We start from the raw sequence: 26,854 nt of genomic DNA on the forward strand, positions 1-26,854 counted from the left end.
CTCGCATGGAAAACAGCGCAGCATAATAACTAACAATATGCATGCATGGTATGTGCATTTGGGCACATGTGTGAGTGTGAGGCTAATGATTGCATGTGCACATTGGGAGGTCAAGTTTGAAATTTATAATTTACCCAGATCACTCTCCACCTTATTTTTTGAAGCACGGTCTGCCACTGAGTCCTAAGTTCAGCAATTACTGCCAGCCTAGCTAGCTAGCTAGCTTGTGTACGACCTCTCTCAGCCTTCTGAGTGCTAGAATTATATCTCAATTGTCAAACCTAGCAGGCATTTATATGGGTTATGGAATTTAAGCTGCAAATCTTAAACTTGCCCAACAAGTGTTTTATCCACTGAAACATCTCCTCAAGCAGAATTCACACATTTAAATGTGAATCTGTATGTTTCACATCTCATAGTTTAGAAAGTTACTATCTCTTAATATCAATTAGGTAATCAACGTATTTAGGTTATGAAAGAAATTAAGCAGTACATAATATGATGCAATTATATTAAGGTGAGATAGATGAATTTAGTAGTCAAATTTATAAAATATATAAATATATTCATGACTAAAGGCAAAGGGATTCAGGTCAGGTTTCTGATTCACATTTTGGCAAATGTTCATAACCTTGTATGTCCTATTAATTCCCTAAAATATTGTCTACCATATGTAACCTTCTTCCCCTCCAGGGTAAATTATTTCCCTGATCTTTTGCTATTGGACTGCCATGTCCTTTGGTAGAGTTTTATTTTGGATATGTTAGGCGGTACTTGGAACCTTGCTATGGGACTTCCTTGTCTCAAGTTCTTTGACTTTCTTTGAAAGTGACAAGTTGAGAAAGTCTGCATGATTAGGATTACTAATTGCAGATTATGCTGCATTTTCTTTGTATGTTTATTTTGACTGAAAGACTGAAAAGTTATTGGCTCAATTTTAACTGGAAAAAAATTTGTAGTCTTGAGAATAAGCATTTACATTCTATCAATTGCTAGCTCTAAAATAAAGAACCAAGAGTCTGTGAAGCCAATCATTGCAAGTAAGTCCTTTAAGTGAGAAACCCACTTCACAGGAGTATTAAAGAAATGCAACGCCACAGGGTTATCACTCAGAATAGAGACAACATTTTTCCAAACTGGAACAATCGCTGAACATTTTATTTTTCTACTCCTTGATTGATATTTTAAATGAAGTATCTGTAGATTATTTTATGAAAGGCCGTTATCTAATGCATGAAGAATATATTTACACTAAGGAATATAAATCTTTTTCAGAACATATGCTCATCGAATTCCATAGAAAAATAAGAAAGATATGAATATTTGAAAGAAAAAAATCTGAATGCCAGTTCTAGAAATACTGAACTCTACATTAAGTTTACTCAGTGAAAGTAGTCTGCTTCCATCTCTACATGTGGCATATTCTATACAATCTTGTCCATTTCCTTGTTGTTGACAGAAAGTTAGATTAGCATCAATGATGACAACTTTGAATGACATGTGTGTCTATCTACACTCCATCACCTTATTAACTAGGGCGCTGTCAGCTAAAGGAACAGTGAGGAAGCGTGCGCATATGCATGCGTGGGTGCGTGCGTGCGTGCGTGCGTGCGTGCGTGCGTGCGTGCGTGTGTGTGTGTGTGTGTAGAGAATATTTATTTTGTTCTGTGTGGCAAATCTTCTCGAGCATTTTATCATTAAAAGTCCCAGTCTAGTGAAGCACCTCAGTGAGAGCAATGAGAGACCAATTGCGTAGCATATGCAAGTACCACCAAAGAAAATAAGGAAGAAGAGAGTAAGGTCCACAGTGGGCACTTGGCTGAGGATTCGTATGAGAGCAATGTTCTAAGCCCTGGAACCAGAACTATTCAAAAAGAAGCATTCTCGTTAATCTTCCCCATACTTCCTTGTAATGAAATATTTGTTTCTGCTCCTTGAGCACTTAATTGTCCAGAACAATAATTAGCTCTTCTAAAAGTGACCCTGTATCAGTATCAGGTTGCTTATTTCTAAAAACCATAGTAGGATGCTTGCTGCTTGAATTCTGTATTTCATATTGATTTATTTCTCCATTTTGGAAGAAATTTATTAAAACTACTTAGATTAATCTTTAAACTATTCTCTCCTTGTTAGTAGAAAAGTGTGATTTTAGCTGAACAGTTTTCTTTTCAGACTAGATCTGCACTCAGATATATCATATCATAGGATGCGTTGAGTACTTGTACTAATTTTTCTTTTTGTCTACAGACCATGTAGGTGATCTGATCCTGTGATGAGCCCTCTATGTGAATATAAGAGTATTTTCAATACATTTGCCCCATCTAGTATATAACATTTGATGGGGGAAGCCAGTTCCATCTTTGATTTTCATATTATGTTCCCTATATATCCAAATCCACAGTCACCAAGGTACTTAGTGGGCACAGAGAAATTACTTTTTGGAATAAACAATTTTCATCTCCATGACTCATGTACAATTATTTATGGCTTGTGAACAACATTTTGGGCTTCAAACTCTATAATCCACATGCTTCTCTTAAACGAAGGCCACTACAGGAAATTACAGCCAATTAAAATACAGAGTTGTAGAGCCTAGTTCCAACGGATACATTCACAAAACTCTCCTGCACCTAAGGCTCAGGGACATTGTATGAAATTTTGTGGATATATTTATCTTAAACTTCATGAAATCTATTGCTAATTTCATGTGTTAATTTAATTGCATATCAGGTTTCCCAATATGGTTCAACATTATTTATGATGTATCTATGAGTCCCTCTGCGGATGAAACTAGGATCTGAAACAATAGAAGGAAGGGTTCACTTTCACAGCTGTATCTTCTCTCTTCTTTGGATTGGGACTCAGAATCATGTCCCTGGCCTTTGGGTGAGGAAAGACAGCAATGGAACAATGAGCTCTCTTGTTCTCTGATTTGTAGATGTCCCCTCATGATACTTCTGTGTCACTGCACTTGTATGAGACATATACTCATAGTAATTTTTGTTAAATGTATAAGAGCTATTATATATTTTTCTCATTTTTTATACCTAAGTATAACCATGACTTATACAAGATAAAAAAGATTAATTTTCAAAGATTCAATTATAACATTTTCTTTTTACATTTATGTTAAATTTTTATTGCACTTCAGACTTTAATGTTCTACTGAGTGTGGAAGCAATGTTCAATACACAGAGACTCATGGCCAGAGTGTCAACTGAGCTGAGACAGATGTAATGGATCGTGACCTTGAGAAAGCAGAGATACACAGACAATTTCAATGTGATGAGAATCTTCAAAGTACAAAATCAGCCACACGCATGGGGTACAAGCTGTGAGATATAAGGAAACAGCTAAAATCACTGGGGAAAGCTCACTTTAAAGTGCATGTATGAGAGCTTCTATTATGAATTAAATTAAACCTTGAATGTTATATCTTTTAAAGGGGGATGATTGCAGACAGTTTAGACCGTTGACATTTATTTCTAAGAATGTCTTCTATCTGAAACTCTAGTAAAAGTGTCCTTTCTTGGTAGGCTGTAAAGCTCACTATAGTAACTTGGCCTTTATTTCCAATTATCTTGAGAACTTACCTTTTAAAATAGTAGATGATCAAAGAATTTGCACAGTTACTCATTAAGTATGTATCTTCATATCTTTCTGTATAAATACAAAGGGAAAATAGCACATGCTCAGGATGGTTTACATTTCTTTTCTTCCTTTTATGGATTCAACCTTATTTCTCATGGCTAAGACTGTGAAGAGAATTTACATTTTTATTTCCCAAAGATAAAGACTTTTAAGTAATTAATTTAATGTTACTTTAATAAAATATTTTCACCTCAGACCTATAAATTTTCTGCCCATGAGCAGTAAAACCTAATTCAAGCATTAGTGAGAATAATAGAGTAGTTTCTCCTGCACAAATGTGAATATTTTTGTCATTGTTTTGAGGCAGAATATTACTGGGAAGCCCTGGATAGCCTGGCACTAAGTCTCTCAAACTGGCTCAGTCTCACAGTGATACCCCTGCTTTATCCTACAAGTTTCTCAGATTACAGCGTGTGCCACATGCCTAACTCACGAATTCAGAATATTAAGCACTATTGAGTTTCAGTACACTTGACTCAAAAGTATCACTGATTTTTCTAAATTGAAGAAAAACTTACAATTTTCATTAACAGAGAATAAGTTCAAAGAAATTGTTATGTAAGAAATCAACAAATGAGCAAGGAGCCTGTTGAACTAGGAATTAAGGTTAACCTATAAATTTGTAGAAAAATAATGAATAATAGAAGAAAAAAAAAAGGAAATGCTTGCCATAATTATAAATGGCTTCTCTCAGTTTTGTTACTAATCATATTAATATCAACCTGTGCTGTTTGATTCTGTTTATAGTCCCATATTCTAAAATTTTATAATTGCTTAACTAAACAATTCACTGACTTAGGTTTCAGGGACTATTTCTCTCTTTCAATGACTTCAATATTCTGCTAGCCCTATCAAGTTTCTTGTCCTCAGTTATCTTTTCTCACAAAGAACAACTGTGTGGTCTTATTACAATTATCATTATTACAATTCATGCAAATGATAACATAAATTCATATTTGCAATTTGAGACCTGTTGTTTGTGAGTATTTTCTGAAAGAATATCATATGGACAAACAGACTAAAATGTGGTAAGGATACTTTCATGGCTACATTTCAGTTCAAATACTCAGGGATTCCCTCTTTCGTCATATTTTCTATTAAAAATTCACTTTTGAAACCTTTTAAAATACTTTCCAGTGTTTCTAAAATAAACTCGAAATTTCTTAGGTAAGTGCTCTACAATCACTTAGATCTATTTCTACTCTATTTTTCTTCAATTTCTATCATCCTGACCATTTCTAAGTGATAGCCTCAACTTAGCAACAGTTCTCTGTTAATAGAAATGTTAATAATCACCTGAGATTTAGTGATAAACTTTTTGAGGATTCATAAATTATATTTTGTTGTTGATACAGTAAGGATAAATGCTAGCAGATCATATTGAGATATCTGTTTCTTGAAAAGTAGTTTTCCAGGGTGGTGATGGTGCATGTCTTTAATCCCAGCACTCAGGAAGCAGAGGCCAGTGGATCCCTGTGAGTTTGACGGTAGCCTGGGCTACAGACCAAGTCCAGGACACTAAGAGAAAAAAAAAAAAAAAAAAAAAAAAAGGAAAGTAGTTGCCTTATTTTTTTGTGGGAGCCCACAGTGACTCCAGCTTGTGGCTTGATTACATCTTGAATTAAGATCAGAGAATTCAAGCTTGTCTTTGCTCTTCAAGGCTGGATAAGAGGATGATTGGCCAAAGGGGTGGTTACCAGATGTCTTGAGAATTAAGGAGGTGTTTATGTTTGCTTGTTCCTTGAACTATAGTGTCCTTGAGAGGGGAAGGTCTTTTTCCCCTCACCTTGCTTTGGGTATAAAAAAGCTATGAGAAGTAAACTCAGAGCTGCTGTGGTATTTACTCAGAGCCCTCCTGAACCTATCCTGTGTCTCTGTCTTTTATTTTACATTCCTGTTTTTTCTATCTGTTTTTTCCTCAATTCTCACTCCCCTATTCTGAACTGTTCAACAGGTCAAGCAGGACCCGATAATTTTTCATGAAATAGTTTAAAACATTAAGTCTTAGGTCATAAGGAGGAAAACTCTTTTAGAAAAACCAATACTAGCAATAATGAAAAAAATTGAAATTAACATTTGACTTTTATTAATTTGTTTAGCTGATGTGTCTTTTAAATTAAATATAAATTTTATCCATTTTTTCTTAAATGTGGCAGTGAATGTTTCTTTACTCTGGTTCTTTTACCTTTATATTATGATCTTTTACATAAAGGCTTTGCTTTTTGGTTCAATAGCATTTCCAAACACACTATGAAATGCTCCTGTTCCAGAGTAGAATCAGTCTCTTCCTCAAAGTGTGTTAGCTCAGGATTATTAGGAAATGACATCCCGTAATAATATTTTCTCAATTTGTGCTTACTACTCACTTATTTATGGATAAAATGTAGAAAATTTTTTTATATTTATAAATCCAAACACACATTTGTCACCAAAGATTTAGCTTATGAAAATAAAGTGTATGGTGAAAAATGATTTTCCAATTTTTCTAGCTTTGAAGTCACTTAAAGTCTCATGAAGTAAAAACTTATTTTGAAATTCACACTCAAATATCTGTAAACCCAAGGGGAAATTATGATTCATGGTTTAGTTACAGTACACTCCATAAACAACTCAAATTCACCTCTCAAGGTTTATGTCATTCGGAAGCAAAGGTGAAATACAATCTCTTTTCCAAATGAAGCCTCTTCATATCCTAAAGGGTTTTTACAAGTCTGATTAACAGACAACCTTGAATTTGTGGTTTAAAATTTATTATCTATGCTTGAATCAGTTCCTAGACATTTGAAATCAAATGAATGATTTATGATCAACTGAAAACTTGTGAAGAAACTTTTAAAGGTAAAAAAGTTTTTTTAGCATACATGTGATGGAAGAACAATATTAAAAAATTATATATCACCTTATTAGTATTCTTAAGAATTTCAGTTTTTGTCTATATTACAGTCTCAAGTAATGTTTTCTTATGATGTTAAATTTGGTTGAAAATCTGACTTAGGTTGAGGGAGCTGCCAGCTGACACATTAGTAATAATCTCCTTTGGGTATTTTCTATTTTCTCAGGTTTAAAAATAACATGATTTAAAGGCATGCTATTTTTATCTTATATATGATGAAAACTTCAATCACTAAATCATAGGATTTTCCCAGAAATTTAATTGTTCATAGCTTCTCAGAAGAAGCTGTATTTGTTCTGTGTCTGTTGTAATAGAATACCATGGCCAAATGCAACTTAACAAAGACACAGCTATTTTGGCTTATGGCAGGAAGCCATTTGCATGGGTGTAAGAGCAGGAAGCTGAGAGCTAGCATCCCGCCCACAATCATAAGGTGAAAGAGCAAAATGGAAGTAGGGCAAGACTATGAACTCACAAAGCAGTAACGTACTTCCTCTAACAAGGCCATATATTCTCAAACTCCCAACAAACAGTGTCATCAACTGGGAACAGAGGTTTCAAATATCTAGGCCCATGGAGGAAATTATTTTTATTCAAGTCACCATTAAAGTTCTCAAATACACACAATTATAATAAAAAATTAATTGTTTATAACTTAATTTATATGGTATTTAATACATAGTACTATTTCATGTACTTCCTTTAAATATAAATCCAGTATGAATGAATTAAAAGTTTCAAGGTACATGTATTTGTGGTTATAAGGATAAATATTTAGAATGTAGTTTGGAAATATGCTGGTTTAGTAAAGTAGCAGTTATAGGTTCTCCTCCAGGATCTACATGTTAAAGATCTACGTTAAGAAAACCAATACCGCCGGGCGGTGGTGGCGCACGCCTTTAATCCCAGCACTCGGGAGGCAGAGGCAGGCGGATCTCTGTGAGTTCAAGGCCAGCCTGGGCTACCAAGTGAGTTCCAGGAAAAGGCGCAAAGCTACACAGAGAAACCCTGTCTTGAAAAAACCAAAAAAAAAGAAAACCAATACCAGGAACTTGAGACAGAGCAAGACGGGTACATGGAAACAGTAGGAAGGAGAGAGGAAAAGCAGAGAAAATGATGTGTTTACATTTTAATTTAAAAGTTTTCAAAATATAAGCATTTGTTTGTGTGTTTTCATAATGCATATTATTAAAAAACAAATGTAGGCTCTAGTGCCAGGAAACCTGATAAATAGATGTACTTTATTTATGTGAGTTTTATGAGTTCATAGAAGAAGCAAGCTGTAGTTGTTCACATGGGGAAAAGAGCAAGGCATGGAAGAGATGATATCCTAGATGCAAGAAATTTTTATAGACAAATGGTAATTATAAGTTAATAAATTAACAGAATCATTTCAAATAGAAATGAAGTTGTATCTATACAGAAAGTACACATGACGTTACATTTAAAAACAAGTGAATGTTAAGCTGGAAATTAAGTTTTTAAAAATAGCAGATGATATAGAGAAAAGTAGACATATTAGGATTGGATACTGAGACTGACTTTGTTTATGTAGCACAAAGAAGTCTCAAATACTGTTACTTTATGGTGGGTTTTTCTTTTTCTTTTCTTTTTCTTGCAAGGGAGTTTTCTGTTGGCCAAAACAGGATGCCATTTTATATGCTGCTGTGGAGAACACTGGGAAAAATTCTGATTTGGAAACTTTTAACTTGAAGACACCTATGAAACATTTAAAATGGAGTTACCAAAAAGGAATTTGGCAGTAAGTCTGAAGTTCAGACTCATTGGAAGTATAAATATGTAAATCTTCAGCCAACTTAGAATTATAAATATGTAAACTCAATTCATGAGCTTCCTGTCATGATAAGAACACATCCATTTCCCTACACAAGTGGCATCAGAATATACATGCAGAGCTAGAAATATGGATATAAAAATTAAAAAAAGAACTAAATATATTTTGATGATCTCTAACACAACATAAATTGTTTTTATGCTCTGAAAAATATAACAAAAACATAGTTCTTGGCATTGGGGAAGGAAATGTTCGGCATGTGCTGTATTACATTCCAGGAGAGCAGAAAGAGTGAAGGGAAATAAGAATGTACACAAGGACACAAGGTCTGGTTCCCTGGATCATTTGTCACCAGGCCTCTGATCTTGAAAGGCTGCTGAAAAGGAAATGCTGACAAATCCCATGAAGATCGAAGAGGAGAATGTACCGTGTAGACGTGCACGAGGAATTTCACCATAAGCACTGCTGTGTATGGAGGGATGAAAAGAACAGCAGACTAACACACATCAACTCAAAAGCAGGAAGAAATCCACTGCAATCCCCAACTAAAATACAAAACTCATTCTGAGGTCAGATAAAGATTTTAAGCAATTTGATGCAAGATGGGATTTGAAAGATACGTGAAGATCATCACAAGTGGAATCGTGAGAGTCAACAGAGTGAGGAAACAGCTAAATAAGTGGGTTAAAGGGAACGTGTGAAAGGAATATTGCCAATAGTTCTCCACAATAGTTTAAAATCCTGATTTCTAATATGGAAGAAATGATTGATAAGTTAAATACAAGAATAATATGCTACAATACATTAATTCTGTGAGATAAAAATTATGGACGAATTCAATAGACAAAGAAAAACTTTACTCAAGATGACTGAAATGTGGATCAGTATTATTGCAGTGTAGGAGAGGGATTGGATTCAACTCAACTGAAATAAACATGAGTGAACTGTTGAAATTACACCTACATGTATTTTAATTAAGAATTTATGTAAAAACACATAATACAACATTGGTCTTCATCCACCTGTGTCACATTCCTGTAACAAAGAGCTGTACACTGGTTAGCTGGTAACAAATGTCTTCTTGGGTGGCTATCACTTCCATGAATGAGGATCAAATGACTTTTAAATTTCTGGGTAAAAAAAAAAAAAGAGCCTTCTTACTGTGTTTCTGATGCCTTAAGGGACAAAGGTTACATCTATCTCTTGTCTCTTTCATTAGGACATCAAATCTTTCATGGGCTGATTTTGGATCTCCAACAATCCTACCTGTTAGTGCCATCACTGTGAAAGGTAAAGTTGGATCACAGAAGTAAGAGAATGCCACACATTCAGTCCATTATTACACTTATTTCTCATTCATATGTCTAATTTCTAAAACTGGAAGGTAGGGCTACAGCTGTACCTAAGAACAGACAATTATTTTGCATATTTCATTTTTAAACTGACTAAAAGATTAAAAGGAAAAGCAAAACATAGAAGACAAACAAAATAGTGGATACTTATTTATAGAAATGTTGTTGCGAGAAAAATTTATAGTTGGAAAAAACAAGAATGCATGATCCGATATGGAAAGCTCTAGAGAAGTATTTTAATACCAATGTTTTTTTTTTGTTTTTTTTTTTAAAGATAGGACTAGAAAGGACTTAAATGTCCTGCAACAACAACTAAGACAGGAAAATTATACTAATAAACAACTTATTATTAAGGGCCTAATACAGGAAATCTGTATCAGGAAAAAAAAGATGATAAATATTTTCAAACACTTTTGATTTCTTCACAAATACTGTGTTAAGGAGCTAATGTAATGGTAACCATTAATATCTCCTCAGGGGAATGAATAAAAGCAAACCCTTTGATGACCTGATGCTAACCTGAGTGAAAATCATCAAAGTGAGACACATGACTTGATGAACTTCAGAGTCAGAAAACAAACTGCCTCGTTTGAGACAGACAAATAGGAAGTGTGGGTTCTAACTAGCTAGGAACCAGTGGTCACATTTCTGGGTTGGACAGGTGGGCAGGCACAGATTTTCTAGGACAATCTTTGAACCTGAAACAGTGAGGAGCCATTCACAATCTTTCACTTATAAACTGACTATTAGTGAAGAGAGAGGGAGTGCTAAGTGAAAGGGGGAGAGGAGAATACCAGAGTGTAATTCAAATTAGGGATATAAAACAAAAGGAAGGACTGTGTACATGAAAGAAGAGGACCAGCAACATGGAGGAAAAGAGATAGAAATGAGTAATGTGGGAAGAAACATAGAAATACAATTACATAAGTAGACAAATGTCACAGTGAAATCCATTACTTCGAATATTAATAAACAAGTCATAAAAAAGAAAAAAGACTAAAATCTCAATTTAAAAACGCTAAATAAGTATTAACTAAAAATGTTTTTATAAATTATTTTTAACTAATATTTGAAGACAAATATTGCGCAAACTGATTCAGATACATTTCAAAAATAATTTTGTAACTAGTTTATCAGTCCATTTTAGGAGGGCAGGACAAGAAGCAGAAACAGCAATGTATTCACCCAGCAAACGTTCCTTGTGCAATCATTTTGAGAAGGAAACTCTATGAGACACTGGAAATATATCAGAGATAGAGTTTAATAATCTAAAGCTTATTTTGTGTTTTTAATTTTACCTCTAAAGTAAGAGCTGTAGAATGTATGGATAAGATTCACTGCAAAAAGCGAATGGCAGCATCTGTTATATGCAAATTAATATGCAAATCCATGCCATAGTAGTGGGAGGAGGGGAACCAGAGGAGGTGAGGATTCTGAGGAAGAGGAAAAGGAACACTGAGGATGAATAAATCCTGAACCAGAAAGGACGATTCCAGAATCCTGATGAGAACACCTGGGCTGAGTTTTGTTTTGTGTCGCTGTTGATTTTCCCAGGCTTTGCAGGGTTTGAATGAGCACACATTTCTCTAAGCTTTTATGCTTCATCTCACTTCACAAACAGACCAGTGGAACTTTTGCTTTCACCTCCCATGACTGCGATGACTGTCATCTGCCGGAGCCAGCATTTCACATCACTCCTTCCCATCCTCACGCTCTTAGGACCTTTTTGACTTACCAGCCGCTGTCTCTCAGCAGTTTAACGAGCCTGTACCCTGCACTAGTTACCCACTAGGAAGGTTTTTTGACCATGTCCTAGCACAGCACATTTTTATTACTTCTCTAAACTTTTGAGATTACAATATAACTACATTATTTCTCCCTTCCCTTTCCTTTCTCCAAACCCTCCCACACACCCCTCCTTCCTCTCTTTCAAATTTATGGCCTCTTTTTTTGGGGGGTATTGTTATGTACACGTATATATATATATATATATATATATATATATATATATATATATATATATATATATATATATATATATTCCTAAATGTATCCTGTCCATTCTGCATAACATTAAATTTACGTATGTTTTCAGAGCTGACTATTAGGTGTTGGATAACCAGTTAGTGTGCTCCTCCCCAGAAGAGACTGTTGCTCCTGGTCTCAACATTTCTAGTTAGCCCTCTTTCTTTGTGTAGGGATGAGGCCTCCAGGACTTTCTCTGGCCCGCTTTGGCAGGTCTATTAGTGCCATCCTGGTTCAGCTCATGTTTAGGCAACATGTTAGTGAGAATTTATGGGTGTGTGACATGACTTGGAGACACAATTTCACAGCAAATACTTGGGTCCTTTGGCTATTACAACCTTTCTGCCCCCTCTTCAACAATGCCCTGAGCCTTAGACACCAGAGTCGTTTTGTAGATGGAACCATTGGAACTGGGCCCCACAACTCTGCATTTTGATTGGTTGTGTTTTTCTGTAATGGTATACTTTAAAAGTCCAAATGCTTAGAAGATGATTTGACTACACGTTCATTTTAAGTGACCTATAAAGGAAAAGAAGGGAATACAGGGTATAATGTAACAGATGTCACTAGATAATTATTATTGTAGATTTTACAACTATCCCTACAAGCAAGATTATAATGTTTTGAAATATCTACTTCTTTCGTTTTTCTCTCCTAATTACAAAAGCCCTGTCCACCTTCAAAATGTCAATGCTCAGACCAACCTAGGTTATTTTTCTCATCTGCAGGAATTGTTAGCAGTAACTAACTCTCCACATCAGTGATACAGTACTTAAAACAGGGGCAAATGCAAAGCTGATTTTGATCTGACTTGCGCTTGTATCCACAGCTCAAGGGCATTTTCAGGACTATTGATGAACACGAAATCTATTCTTTGTTAAAATTAGTTTCTAATATATCAGGACAGTCATAAATAGATGATCTGTTCCTCTTCGAACGTGTCAGTGGCATATTTGAATTAGAATATTTTGCAAATGTACTCTGTGACCTTAAATGCTCACTGAAAAATATGAGCAATTTAATCATTTGTAAGAGAAAGTCCATTACAATGCCAGAAGAGAAGCCACCGAGAACTTTATGTGAGGATAATGCATGTCTTAAATTGAACATGAGCATTGAGCAAGTAAGTACAGGCAATGGAGCGATTATGTAATGTTCTCAGTTGGAATGATAATCAGGTCTCCATTTACATTCATTCACAGCCAGCAGAATATGCACAGTATTTACCAGGGTCCTTAATTGGTCTCAGGAAGTCTCTGGGCAATCGCCTCCATCTGGATCATTTGCTTTTGAGCAGACACCTTCCTCAGTTCCTTGTCCCAATGTCATTTAATGTGTCTATAAATAGGACAGACATCTTGCATTGAAAATTATCTGGATTTAAAGTAAGTACTTAATTATGTTCTTCTCATCATTGATATCATTTAAAGGTAACACACATTTTCAATTGAAATAACTAGAGTTTTATAAAGTAAATAACTCCAAATGTATTCCAGAAATCATCAAAAGAAATCACCTTTCTGTCATTTGAATACCTTGTCTACTTTTTAAAGAGTCTTATCTCAATGTCCAAAGTGGAGCCTAATAGTAAAAGATTTACTACATATTTTACTTAATGAATGGTGAATTATTCAATTAAAGATGTCTCAATTCCACTAAGAATGTAAACTAGTATTAAAAAATAGCAGTTCATCATATTAAAATTTATAATGTTTTCAGCTTTATACATTTATGAATATGCATGTAAATATTAGCACTTCATCTAGAAATTATCATTTTTGTTCAGACAAAAATATTCATAATATTTTATTAGATGTTTCTGGTTAAATAGCTAAAAAAATATTAAGTTGAACATATAATCCATTTACAAGATAAAATTTGCATGCTTTATATAGGTAAACAGAATTACCTCCACTAAAATGTACACTTTTTCAAAATCGTGTTCTCATTCTTAACTTTAGATGAGTTCTTTCATGGGTCTGTTCTATGCCTGTTCCACTGTGTAAAGTAGTCATTACCCCCTTAGAGCAAATGATTATCTCTTAAATTGTAAAAAAGAAAAAAAAAGGCAAGATCACCTAATGTTATGACCCTGAACTATATTTTTCTTTAAAATAGTTTGGAAGAATAAAGCCACACATTATACCTTGATGGTCAGATGAAAACACAATACTTCAACTGACAGAAACAAGTATAACAATGACATTTAGATTATAGCATTCATAGGGGTTAATTAGTGCTTAAGATTTTAATTCAAGTTTTCTTTTTAGATGCAAAAATTTGTCACACCTTTCACAATTAACATTAAGCCACTTGTATGGCCCTATAGCCAAGTTCCTTTTTAGAATTTATATATTGTCATTGTGTTAGACTTATGAAGATATAATTTCACTTTTGCGTATATATTTTAATGCAAGTAACAATCCTGAATTATTCTATAGAAATAGTCTCATGATCTATGAATAATTATAGCTTTATGTTTTTTTTAATTATCAAATCATTTATATTTTTAACAAAAATTGCCACCAGTATATTAATAAGTGAAAAAAATAGTTGCTTTAACTTTAAAAGAAATTTTAATGTTTCAGTATCCAGAATTGGAGATTATAAGATTTAGTCTAGACATTGATTCATTATAAAGGATACTTTTAAATATTTATAAATGACTATTGAATTTTATTAAATCATTTGTTCTAAATCTAATAATAAATCTAGTATATTTTTCAACATTAAAGTGTTTTCATGGTCAATTGTCATCTGCTTTAAGAAAAAGTTTCCCTGATGTGGATTGTAAGATGCACAGTTCTATGAGCAGAGTAATACATCGCTAGTAGTCATTTTAATGCCATGTCTGTTTAGCAAATAGTAGGTTTTCTAATAGGTCTTATCAACTAATGGGTTCTATCTCATGGAGCAGGCCATAGACCCTTTACTGGCTCATTTTGTATGTCAATTGGACACAAGCTAGAGTCATCATAGAGGAAGGAAACTTGGTTAAGGCATTGTCTCCATGACATCTAGCTATAAGGCATTTTCTTGATTAGTGATCAGGGGGAGAAGGCCCAGACAATGGTGGGTAATGCCATCCCTGGGCTGGTGGTCCTGGGTTCTATAAAAATCAGCATAAACATACCAGTAAGCAGCACCCTTCTACTGCCAATGCATCAACTCCTGCCTCCAGGATCCTGCCCTGTTTAAGTTCCTATCCTGACTTCCGTTGGTGATGAGCAGCAATACAGATGTGTAAGCCAAATAAACTCTTTCCTGTTCCAGCTCGAGCATCCCATTCTCTCATATTCTCATCCACCATCCCCATGCCCTATTCTGTGAGTCCTGTGTGTGTTGTTTCATTTTAAAAAGTCTATTAACACAGAGATCGTCAATGGGCCAAAGTAAAGAGATAAAGCAACCATGGAATTCTTAGCCCTAAACAAAACACTGCCTATCATATCACTCCTTTCAAGACTCAAGGAAGAGAAGGCAGAATGTTAGTGAGAATCAAGTGAAAGGTGACTTAAGACACAGCATTTTCTGAATGAAGCAGGTCAGCTACACATACGGACTGACAGCCAATGTGATGGCATGTATGAAGCTACAGCAAGGTCACAGCCAACAAAATCACAGCATGGAAGCCAGAGTAGAAGTGGACAGGTGTGCAAACTTACCATCTCCTAAAGTATTACTGGCATTTGGTAACTTCAGGGAGAGGCAGAATCAGTTTTCTTTAAAGACATGTGTTGTGGTAGGTTGACCACACTAGGGCAAGCTCACTCCCAAGGGTAGTTGGAAAACACAAACTGAACTTAGTGTGTGAAGAGAAAATGGACCAAACTCAAAGATGGATGGATAAGGAAGTAGGGATAGAGATGGTGGATATGGGAGGAGTTGGGGGATAGTGGATATAATCAAATACATTCTATGAAGTTCTTAATTAAAAAATATATAATTAATGTTTCTTTTATAATCTATTCTTACTTTTATTATTTCCCAAGGGAAGCATTTGTTCTATTATACCACAAAGGCATAAAACTGAATGACATGATCTAAACATACATGCAAATTTGCATTTGTATCCTATTTTATGAAATGCTAAAATTAATGAATTATCATTGGTCTTCTGGGAGAGCTGTTATTGCTGGTTGTGGTGGTTTGAATAGAAATGGCCCCATATGCCCATATTAGGGGATAGCTCTACTTCATAGGTTTTAGAAGGTATGGTCTTTTTGGAGTAGGTATGACATAGTTGGAGAAAGTGTGTCACTGGAGGTGGGCATTTTGGGTTTCAAATGCTCAAGCCAGTTCCAGAGTCTCCCTCTTCCTGCTGCCTGCTTATCTGGTTGTAGAATTCTCAGCTACCTCTCCAGCACCATGACTGCCTGCATGCTACAAGCCAGTAAGCGGCATGTCTCCATGGCTTCTGCATCAGCTGCTGCCTCCAGGTTCCTGCCCTGCGTGAGTTCCTGAAGCACTGCTTTTGATAATCAACTGTTATATGGAGCTGTGTGTGAAATAAACCCTTTCCTCCCAAGTTGCTTTTGGTTATGGTGTTTCACCACAGTACCACTCACCCTAATTAAAACACTGATACTAGGCAGTTTTGAATCCAATCTAAGAAAGGCATATTCCTCAGCCCTCTCTATTTGCTAGTAGAATGGATCACTGAGACCCTCTTTCATGTGTGCCTTTCTGGTTTATTCTGGGTCTTACTTGTAGCCTATGATCTTGCAGAGCTTGAGGCATCATTTCTGGATATTCATCTGCTGAAACATCATCCTCCACTTTGTTCTCATTATATACATAGGAGGTAAAGTTTCACCATCTGTTTGCCAATATGTTTTCCAAGTATTTTTTCATTGTAATTCAATGATGAACATTTTATTTATTTTTTAATGGCTAGGTTTCTAAGTAATTAGCTAGACAGACAGACATACAGACAGATAGATAGATAGATAGAAAGATAGAATTATTTTCATTATTTGTAATCCTTAAGAGGCAAATGAATTAAAAGAGAGTGAAGAGCTGTAAATGAGAGTGTTTGAGGAGAAAAAAGAAAAGAAGAAATGTTGCAATTGAAATTATATTATAATCTCAAAAATTAAAAAAATAAAATGTATTCTAAAATATGAGAAAAATATGTTAGTATGAAAAAAATTCTGAGTACCAATTTCTGAGGAACAAAGGAACTGTTGTTTTAGACACTTGAGAATTTTGAAATTTTCCATGTTTAACGGTTTAATAAGTTACAGTTTATTAACATTTCTTGCACATGTATGCCTGTTAAATACTTCATTTCTATTAATAAGACTCTAAAAATAGAAATACTTCCACCATAAGAAATTGATCCCTCAGGATATTGCTCTGCACACAGTAGTGAAAATACTTAATTCTTAGTTCATATTTAACTACAAACTTTGTTATTACTGATAATTTAAAAAATGGCCAAAAATTATTCAGGAAAATATTTAATTTTTTTTCCTTTTTACAAGATTTAAAGGAAAAAATACATATCAAAATTCAGCTAACAGCGAAAAGGGAATTAAAAATAGTCTCAGAGAATGTTAATTTTATTTCCATATTGTTAATTATTTTATTATGTTTCCTTATGCTTATAACAGTTTGAAGGCTGGAAGTGAGTCTGCAGTCTTTGTTTGACAGCATTGTTTTAAAACACAGAGAGTATTTTTGAAGTAAGAAGTGACTGGGCTAGAGACATGGCTCATTGGATAAAGGTTGGCCATGCAAGAGTGGAGACTAAGAGCTCAGAGTCCCAAAACTCATGTATGCCTACCATAATTCCAGTGCTCAGAATACAGAAGGGTGTAGCATGGATCTTAGAGAGTCTTATTAATAAAATCAAACCTGAGACAGGTATTGGGGTGAACTGGAAGATCAGAGAACCAGAACAAGCCACAGCTAACCTCACCTGGCCAACTTCTCAGCTGGTCTTGTTTCCTCAGACTGGAAGCCTCTGTGTCCTCATCCAGAATGAATCTCAGTGGAACTGCTGCTCGAAAGCCTGAAGGTTAACCAGCTAAAAGCTTAACCAGCCAATGCTTCCAGTTTCTTCTCTTCACGCCTTATATATCTTTCCTTTCTACCACCACTCCCTGGGATTAAAGACTCGCTTTCTGGGATTAAAGGTGTGTGTCACCACCATGCCTGGCCATTTCCAATGTGGTCTTGAACTCACAGAGATCCAGAGAGATTTCTACCTCTGGAGTGCTAGGATTAAAGGTGTGAGTGCCAACATTTTCTAGCCTTTGTATCTAGTGGCTGTTCTGTCTCTGACCCCAGATAAGTTTATTAGGGTACACAATATTTTGGGGAACACAATACCACCAAAGAAGGGGGATCCCCAAGAAAGCTGGCTCTCTAGATTAGTCAGTATGATCGACTTCTGTGTTCATATGATAGACCTTGCCTGAATGTGGGGGCCCACAGAGGCTCTCTAGTAAGGCCTTACTCAAGGTCAGAAAGTTAGAGCTTGCTTTGCCCAGCAAGGCTGTATAATGGGATGATTTGGCCAAAGGCGTGGTTACCAGGTGTTTTGAAGGGGCTATACTTGGCACTTTATACCTTGACCCTCCTCTTGATGATGTATGAAAAGCCCATCATGAAGAAAGTCAAGGCAGCTGAGTATTGACCTAGAGCCCTCCCTAAATTATCCTGTCTCTCTTTCTTGTCGTCTCTCTATATATTTCTATCTAATACTTCCTCCCACCTCTCTCCTCCCTCCAAGAACCCTTGGACAGGTTAGAGCTGGCCTCTGTCACCTGAATGAATAAGGGAAAGACTTATTAAGGAAGATGCCTAATGTTATCCTGTACTCACATGCAACACACACACACACACACACACACACACACACACACACACAGCACACGCACACATATACACACACAAGCATGCACACACACTCAATCCAACACACACACACATGCATGCACACAAGCACACACACATGCACACACACACACACACACACACACACACACTCACATGCAACACACACACACCACACCATGCCACAAATGCACATTTAAAAAGGAAGGTGAGTGTGTGTATGTTTTAACAATCAGTTTATATTAAAAATATCCAACTGGAAGTTTGTGCCTTTGAAATTTTCTAGATTATTTTACTACAATGACTTCAAATGTTTCTTTCTTGGTCTTCTTTTATTTGAAACACTTAAATCAAATTGCTAAAATAACAATAAAATTAACCAAAGCATCAAAGTATCATTTCAATACCTGTGTAACTCAAAATTAGTGAAAAAGGGGGAAATTTTGCAAATAATAAGATCATAAGCTTTAGTGAAAGAAACTTTCATACATACCAATTTTAAGAGGCAAGGATCCTATCATTGTAATTGACCATATAGCTCATACAGAAGCACTCTTGGTCTTCTCTAATACATAGTACATTTCAAAAAATTCTATTCATCATTTTCCAACTTTAAAATTATCTGATATTAGTTTCTCATAATAAAATGTAACAAATGTAAATGCCATTTTATATAAAGAGCTTAGTCTGTTTAATTGTTTATTAGCATGGATATGACTTCCTTGACTCTTATTTTGTGAATTTAAATGACCTTCCACCAAAGATACTGCACTTTTGAAATTCTGATTATTTTTTCTGTATGATTGGCTATTTTACAAATCTATTTGTAGCTTGGAAAATTACCAGGTATATCTTTGCTGAAAAATATTATAGTTGTACAAATGCCACTACAGAAAATGGATAAATTATTCAGACTACATTTTATGTGTGACACATTTTGACTTGAGCTTTCCAAGCTTGTCTTACTGATGCTTCTGTTTCCAATTTATTTTTTAGTACAAAAAGTACTTACATTACAATAAAATATTACAGAATTAATTAGTATAATTCTTTCAGAGGAATTTTACTCTCATTTAACACTATCAGTGGGTCGAAATTTTTGTCATCAACCATCTTAAGAGCTCTTTCACAGGTTTAACATTTCTCCAAGGATTAAAAGCAAATGTAAACTCAGTGAACTTTTAAGTCCTTGTGGATCAGATTAACAGTTCCAGATGATTCTTGCTGTACACAACATTGAGCAATAGTATCACCGTTCCAAAGACAAATTCCATATGTAATTTGGAGGTTAGGAAAAATGATATAATGGTTGCCAAGAAACCCTAAAAGTCACCTTACCATTAATCATCTTGTATTTAGTATATAGGAATAAATTAGAGAGTGAAGGAGAGTGTATCACTGTTAAACATTCACATAATGATGTATTCCCTAAAGATGGAGCCACTTGGAGAAGCAAACAAATCTTCGACATTGTCTATTTCTGTATTTTACTGTTAAGAAAATAAGACATGGAGTTGTTTGAAGTTTTCCGCAAATATAAGAAATGATGTCAAGAGACTCCAGAATCCTAAGAATATCCAATTAGAACTTGTTTTTCACTTGAACAACAAATGTCACAGTCTTTTATAAACCTACCTCTTGTCAAACCTGGTGTCACAGACCTGTAATTATAGTGTTCAAATATTAACAAAACAAGTTTGATGCTAGTCCCATTTGCCAAGGGTGGGAATGAAACAGAGAAACAGATCAATTACATTACGTTTAGTAGGAAATATATGCGGCATTACTATTGTCTTAAAACCTCTACTGTGGTTAATTGTTTGTCAACTTGGCACAGCCAGAATCACCTTGAAAGAGTGAACTTCAGCAGAGAAAATATCCCCATCAGACTGGTTTGGAGGCAAGTTTGTGAAAAAAAAAATTTCTTTTATTAAGGATGAACTTGGGCCTGGCGGTGGTGGCGCACGCCTTTAATCCCAGCACTTGGGAGGCAGAGCCAGGCGGATCTCTGTGAGTTAGAGGCCAGCCTGGGCTACCAAGTGAGTCCCAGGAAAGGCGCAATGCTACACAGAGAAACCCTGTCTCGAAAAAAAAAAAAAAAAAAAAAAAAAGAATGAACTTGGGAGGGCCTAGAACACTCTGAAAATGCCACTTGACAGATGTTCCTGGGTTCAATAAGGAAGCAGGCTCAGCCATTCATGGGTAGCAAGCCACCAAACAGCATTCTTCCATGCTCTTTGCTTCAGTTCCCACCTCCAGTCTCCTGCCTTGTTTGAGTTTCTGTCTTGGCTTCCCTCAATGATGACTTTGATTCAAACAAGTGGTTTTGGGTAGGATATTTATCATAGAAAGACAAAGAAAATTAGCATATCTATTCAATGATCCTATTTTGTCTGCCAATAAAAAGAGACTTCTGATATTAGAAATATGAAAAAAAATCAAAGGACAGAGGAAATACGCACAGGATACAAATGACATCGGGGTTACTCACAATGCAATGTTGACTGACACTATTAATCTTTCTCCTGGAGGTAAATTATGTGTCTGATTTCTATTCTATTCTTCTTTTATTTTCAATGCTGCTTCCAACGGATCTGTCTCCATATTTCATACGCATCCTTTACCAATGGTACTAGTTATCAGATTTGATTTTCTAATATTTGAACACTGTGTGCATGAATTCATTTTTGTCATTCTCTTGTTTTGTTTTTATTTCTTGCTGTGTACATTAAGGCAATCATTCAGTCTGAATGATTTACTTTTCGGTACACCATTGTCATCTAAGAGTACCTATTGAATTTCTGACAGAGTTAATATGAAACCTCACCTTATTATGTCTTATAATAAAAACAGAAAAGTTGAATGCTGTCTGAAGCACTTTTGATTACCCTCAAAGTGTTTTCCTATTACAGCTTCTTGGGTCAAAATACTAAATATCATTTCCAATATTTAGGTCCCATTGTTAAAGCCAAGTACTTGGAGTTTCATCAGAGCTTTGCTGTCTGCTCTTCATGGACATTTATAATCGAAATACACTGAAGAGAAATGTTAATGCTTTACCATGTAATGAAGCTTTTGCTCTATAGGCTCATAACAGTTTCCTTTTTTGTTGTCCATATGCATGACATGCTTTATTAAATACAATTGGAATATATATATATATATATATATATATATATATATATATATATCACCAGATTTAAAAAAAACACCTTAAAGGAACTTAAAAAAAGAAATAATAGGCAGATTAAAACTCTCTCCTTATTTTTTACTGTAATGACAGTAATTCTGTTTCTTTCATTCAAAAGTTCTTGAAGAAAATTATAGGTTTACCCTAAAAAACTAAAAGATTGGTATTCACTGGTTAAGTTGGACACACTGTTCCTATGTATTTCTCTTAATTCTGACTTTCTCTAAATATAACTGAATAGTTACACTTTAGATTGCTATATACTACTCTTAGCCATTATTTTAAATTCAAGTATACATATTCTCTGTGGATAAAGTACTTCCCCTGCAAGGCTGAACTGGGGTTTTGATTCCCTACTTGAGAGCAACAACAACAAAAATTATATTTTAGCTTACAGGTTAATGTCCCCTACATGTTCATGAGTTGAAACCTAAGTTCCAGCATGAGACACTACCCCTGGGTGGTAAAACAAAATAGAACCAAACAGAACAAAGTAAGTCATGAAATAAATTCTCTTGAAGAGTTTATTAAGGACCATATCAACATCCTCCTGCTTTGACTACTGTCCATCATGAGTTAAAACTCTTTACTAATCCACCACACACTTCCTACCATAGCATTTGCCATGGGTAGAGAACCAATGTAGCAAGAGACCACAAACCAAATTTTCGGAAAACCAAAAGCAAAGGAAGCCTTCCATGTTTTAAGTTATGCCACATAATTTTTGCACAGTGATGCAAAATTAACACCTTATTAGTTAAGACGTCTTAGTTGGTAAATATCTACATTCCTCAAAATTTTCATTTTTTTTTCAGAGTTAAAAGCCCAAAAGGTCAGAGCAGTAGCTAAGAGCTGAAACTTAAACTGTCTTCTTACCCTTCCTGCCGCTGCTGTCCTTCCTCTCAGCAAGAGACCTACTTCCTATGTATCTGTCTTTTTATTGACTTTCTGTTCTGCCTTCTCATTGGTTGTAAACCCAACCACATGACCTCCTCATCACTGCCTGTCTATACAGACCTCCAGGTCTTCTATGGTTGGTATTGAGATTAAAGGCATGTGTCTCCATGCTGGCTGTATCCTTGAACACACAGAGATCTGTCTGTCATATGATCAGGATTAAAGGTGTGCGCCACCACTGCCCAGCTTCTGCTATGGCTTGCTATTAGCTCTGACTCCCAAGCAACTGGAATTATTTTGCCTGAATTTGTCAAATGCAAATGGACTAGACATTGTTTAGGTATTTATTGCTTGTATATATGGTATATAGTTATTGTACTTTTGTATATAGTTTTTCTTATATTAGTTGTAACTTTTTTTCCTTTTTTCTTTTTATTTAAATAGAAAAGGGGAAATCAAAATTTTCACTTTTGACAATCCAGAAACTACTATGTATTCCCCAAGATCTTTTTTGTACTTTTTAGGCAACTGGACCTGCATTTTCCAGTACCTACCCACACAGGTAAACATGAATATTCTATACTATTCTATCTTTGTTATAAAAATTTGTTACCTGTCTTATTTATTTTTTTCAATTGATCTGATAAGGCATGACAACCAAGGCAATTTATAAAAGAAGAAGTTGAATTAAGCTCACAGTTCTGGAAGAGCAGTTGATGACGGTAGAGTGAAGCCATGAACACAGGTAGCTGAAAGAGCAGCTGAGAGCTTGTGTTGCTATTCACAAGCAGGAGGCAGCCAGCAATCCAGGAATGGCACAAACATTAACATCCAACTCAGTGACACAACTGTCCTAACAAAACCACACCCTCTAATGTTTCCCAAACACTTTTACCATCTGGGGACCAAGTACTCAAACATATGCATCTAAGGGGGCCTTCTTACTCAAACCACCGAAGTACCTAAGCTACTGACTTGTTTTGTGACTTAATATTCAGCCATAATAGTTATTTGGTTACTATGAAAATTTGCACTTAAAATATGGAACACTGTTTAACATTGATGCAAAGAAAAAGCTACCATTGGATTGTTTAATTTTAAGGAGAGTTTAGGAAAGGGTTGTTGTGTGATTTTTTGAATTATTTATTACATGTTTGATATTATGATATAATTATATCAACTCCTTCCCTTTCCTCCTCTAAAACTTACCATACACCCCTCTTTGCTCTATTCTAAATTTATTGTTCCTTTTTTCATTAACTGTTGTTACATACATAGGTATATGTATGTACTTAAATACATAATGCATAAATTTATAAATATACCCTGCTCATTCTGTATAACATTACTTGCATGAATGTTTTTAGGGCTGACTATTTGATATTGGGTAGTCAATTACTGTGCTTTTTTTCCTCTGGGGACGACTATTTCTACTACTCTCAGCATTCCTTGGAGACCGCTAGTTCTTTGTATAGGGTTGAGGTCTCCTGGGCTTTCCCTGTGAAGATTATCCTGTCTATTGTTGTTGCCCTTTTCTGTTCATACTTAAGCAGTCATGTTGGTGTGCTGTAGAGTGTAGCTTCTGATACTCCCAGGAGGTAAAATATTTATTCTGCACATTTACAGTGCTGGGTTCCCTGCAAGTGTCATAGCTGGCAGGGAAACAAATGAGCAAATGAAATGTGGGTCAGCATGACTTAGTTGGTGCTGGATCAAAAAATTCTACAGTATGAGCAAGCCGGTTTCTGTTGTTGCTGTTGTTTTTATACATTTAAATACAGTAAAACTTAGGAAAATGTTTCCATGTGACAATGATCACAACAAGGCTTTACGCATGGCTACGTTGAAACTCCTTTGCAAAGTACATTTCTTTAGCAAAGCTCCCGTTGACCTTCCCCACAAGAATGGATTCTATTGACTGAGAAGTGCTCAGGAGGCTGAGGGATTCCATGAAGGCTGGCTTTACAGATAGTAAAGATTAGCAGGAGTTAACACATCTGTTTACAACCTTCTGGATGGAAAACAGGTGTCATTTTCTTCTATTGAAGAAAATAAGTCTGAGTGGTTAACATTGGAGAGGTGAAATTCAGTTTATTTAATTTTAATAGTTTGTCAGTGTTCAAAATCTTAGCAGTGAAGAAATTAAATTCCATTAAAGATAGTAAAGGATGAAGTAGCAGCAAATTAGAGTCAGTGTACCAGCAGACATTTGGTACAAAAAGAGTTTGAAAAAAAAAACAATAAGGATTAGTGCTAGCAGAAAAATTTCAAGTCCTTTGTTAATTATTCAAAGGCTTAGTTACTTTTCAATTGCTGTGGTAAAATTACTTGATTAAGGCAACTGAAGGAGAAGAGGGCTGATTTGGGCTTCCAGTTTCAGAGGGATACAGCCTAAGATGGTGAAGAAGGCATGACAACTGCCAGTGGATGTAGTTGGAAGTTTTTCTCTGTCATGTCTGGTCTGCAACCGCTCAGACCCAAGTAAACACACAGACGCTTATATTAATTAAAACTGCTCAGCCATTAGCTGAGGCTTACTACCAACTAGCTCTTATACTTAAACTCAGCCCATTTCTGTTAATCTATATGTCGCCAAGTGTTCCATGGCTTTACCTGTGTGCCAATACATGCTGCTCCCTGGATGTCAAGCTGGCATCTCCTAACTCAGCCTTCCTCTTTCTAGAATTCTCCTTGCTTGCTTATCCCACCTATACTTCCTTCCTGGCTACTGGTCAATCAACATTTTATTAAACCGGTGTACAAAAGCATTATCCCACAGCAAGCAGGACTAGAGCAGCAGGCTTCATGGTCATATTGTATCTGTGGCCAGGAAGCCAAAAGTAAACAGAAAAGAGATCCTAGGTATAAAACCTCAAGGCCCAACATCTAGAGCCCACTTTCTCCAGTGAAGTCACACCTCCTAAAGGGTCTTCAGTCTTCCCAAACAGCTGCATCTAGTGACCAACCATAACTCAAATGCTCAAACAAATGAAGCTGTGGAAAATATTTCACATTCAAATCACAACTGAGCAGGCTGTGGTCCAATACAATGTCACTCCCCAAACCTATAGTTTCTTTCTTCTAGAAGAAGCATGCCATATTTCTCAGTTACATATGGGTTTACAGCATGCCCTGAGTTAACACATTCCAGCTCAAGGCCTGGTCTAGGCAAAGCTTCAACCTCCAAATATCCCCAACAGGTTCCATTTGACTTTGAGGTAGATTCACATAGGGTCCTTTGCTGTGGGATGGTCTGTATGTCAAATGTGTTGCTGATTGGTCAATAAATAAATCACTGATTGGCCAGTGGCCAGGCAGGAAGTATAGGCGGGACTAACAAAGGAGAATTGAGAGAACAGGAAGCTGGGTGAGGGAGACACTGCCAGCCGCCACCATGACAACCAGCATGTGAAGATCCTGGTAAGCCATGAGCCATGTGGCAAGGTATAGATTTATGGAAATGAATTAATTTAAGCTGTAAGAACAGTTAGCAAGAAGCCTGCCACGGCCATACAGTTTGTAACCAATATAAGTCTCTGTGCTTACTTGGTTGGGTCTGAGTGGTTGTGGGACTGGCAGGTGAGAGAGATTTGTCCTGACTGTGGGCCAGGCAGGAAAACTCTAGCTACAAATGGCGTCCAATGTGGGGCAATAGTTTCCACCTAAAACCTGAGTAAAAAGATCCTAAAACGGAGCTAAAAACAGCTCCTAGTTGTCTCTTTCAAGCTAGCGGCAGCCTGCCTGTTTGAGCTACTATGGTGGGTTCCTGGCGTGCATGCTCAACCTGCAGTATGGCGGGAATGAGGCCTCTGCAAGTGGCACATTAAGCTACATGGTGGATTTAGCCTTTGCTAGTACAAAACAAACAAATAAACCAAAAAAAAAAAAGGTTTCTGGGCTACACGCTGCTTTGATAGAAGCATAGACCCACTCTTTCTGAGAGTTGATGGCTCCCAGAGCTGGCGGAAAATATACCACCGCCATATTGGGAAACTGAAGTGGGTGGAGCCAGCAGCCATAGCACCAGCGCCATTTCAGGCTTAGAAGGCTGCAGTTTAAAGCAATAGGCTCAAGCTAATATAAAAAAAAATAAGCCACATAAAGATGGCTACCACACAGAGAATCTGGATTATTTCTCTTTGATACTCATAACTGAAGAAAAACAGTTGATTGCAAAAGCTGTTGAGTTATGCCAAAATGTATATTTT

This window comes from Peromyscus eremicus, chromosome 12, assembly GCF_949786415.1.
Source record: "Peromyscus eremicus chromosome 12, PerEre_H2_v1, whole genome shotgun sequence".
Classification (NCBI taxonomy): domain Eukaryota; kingdom Metazoa; phylum Chordata; class Mammalia; order Rodentia; family Cricetidae; genus Peromyscus; species Peromyscus eremicus.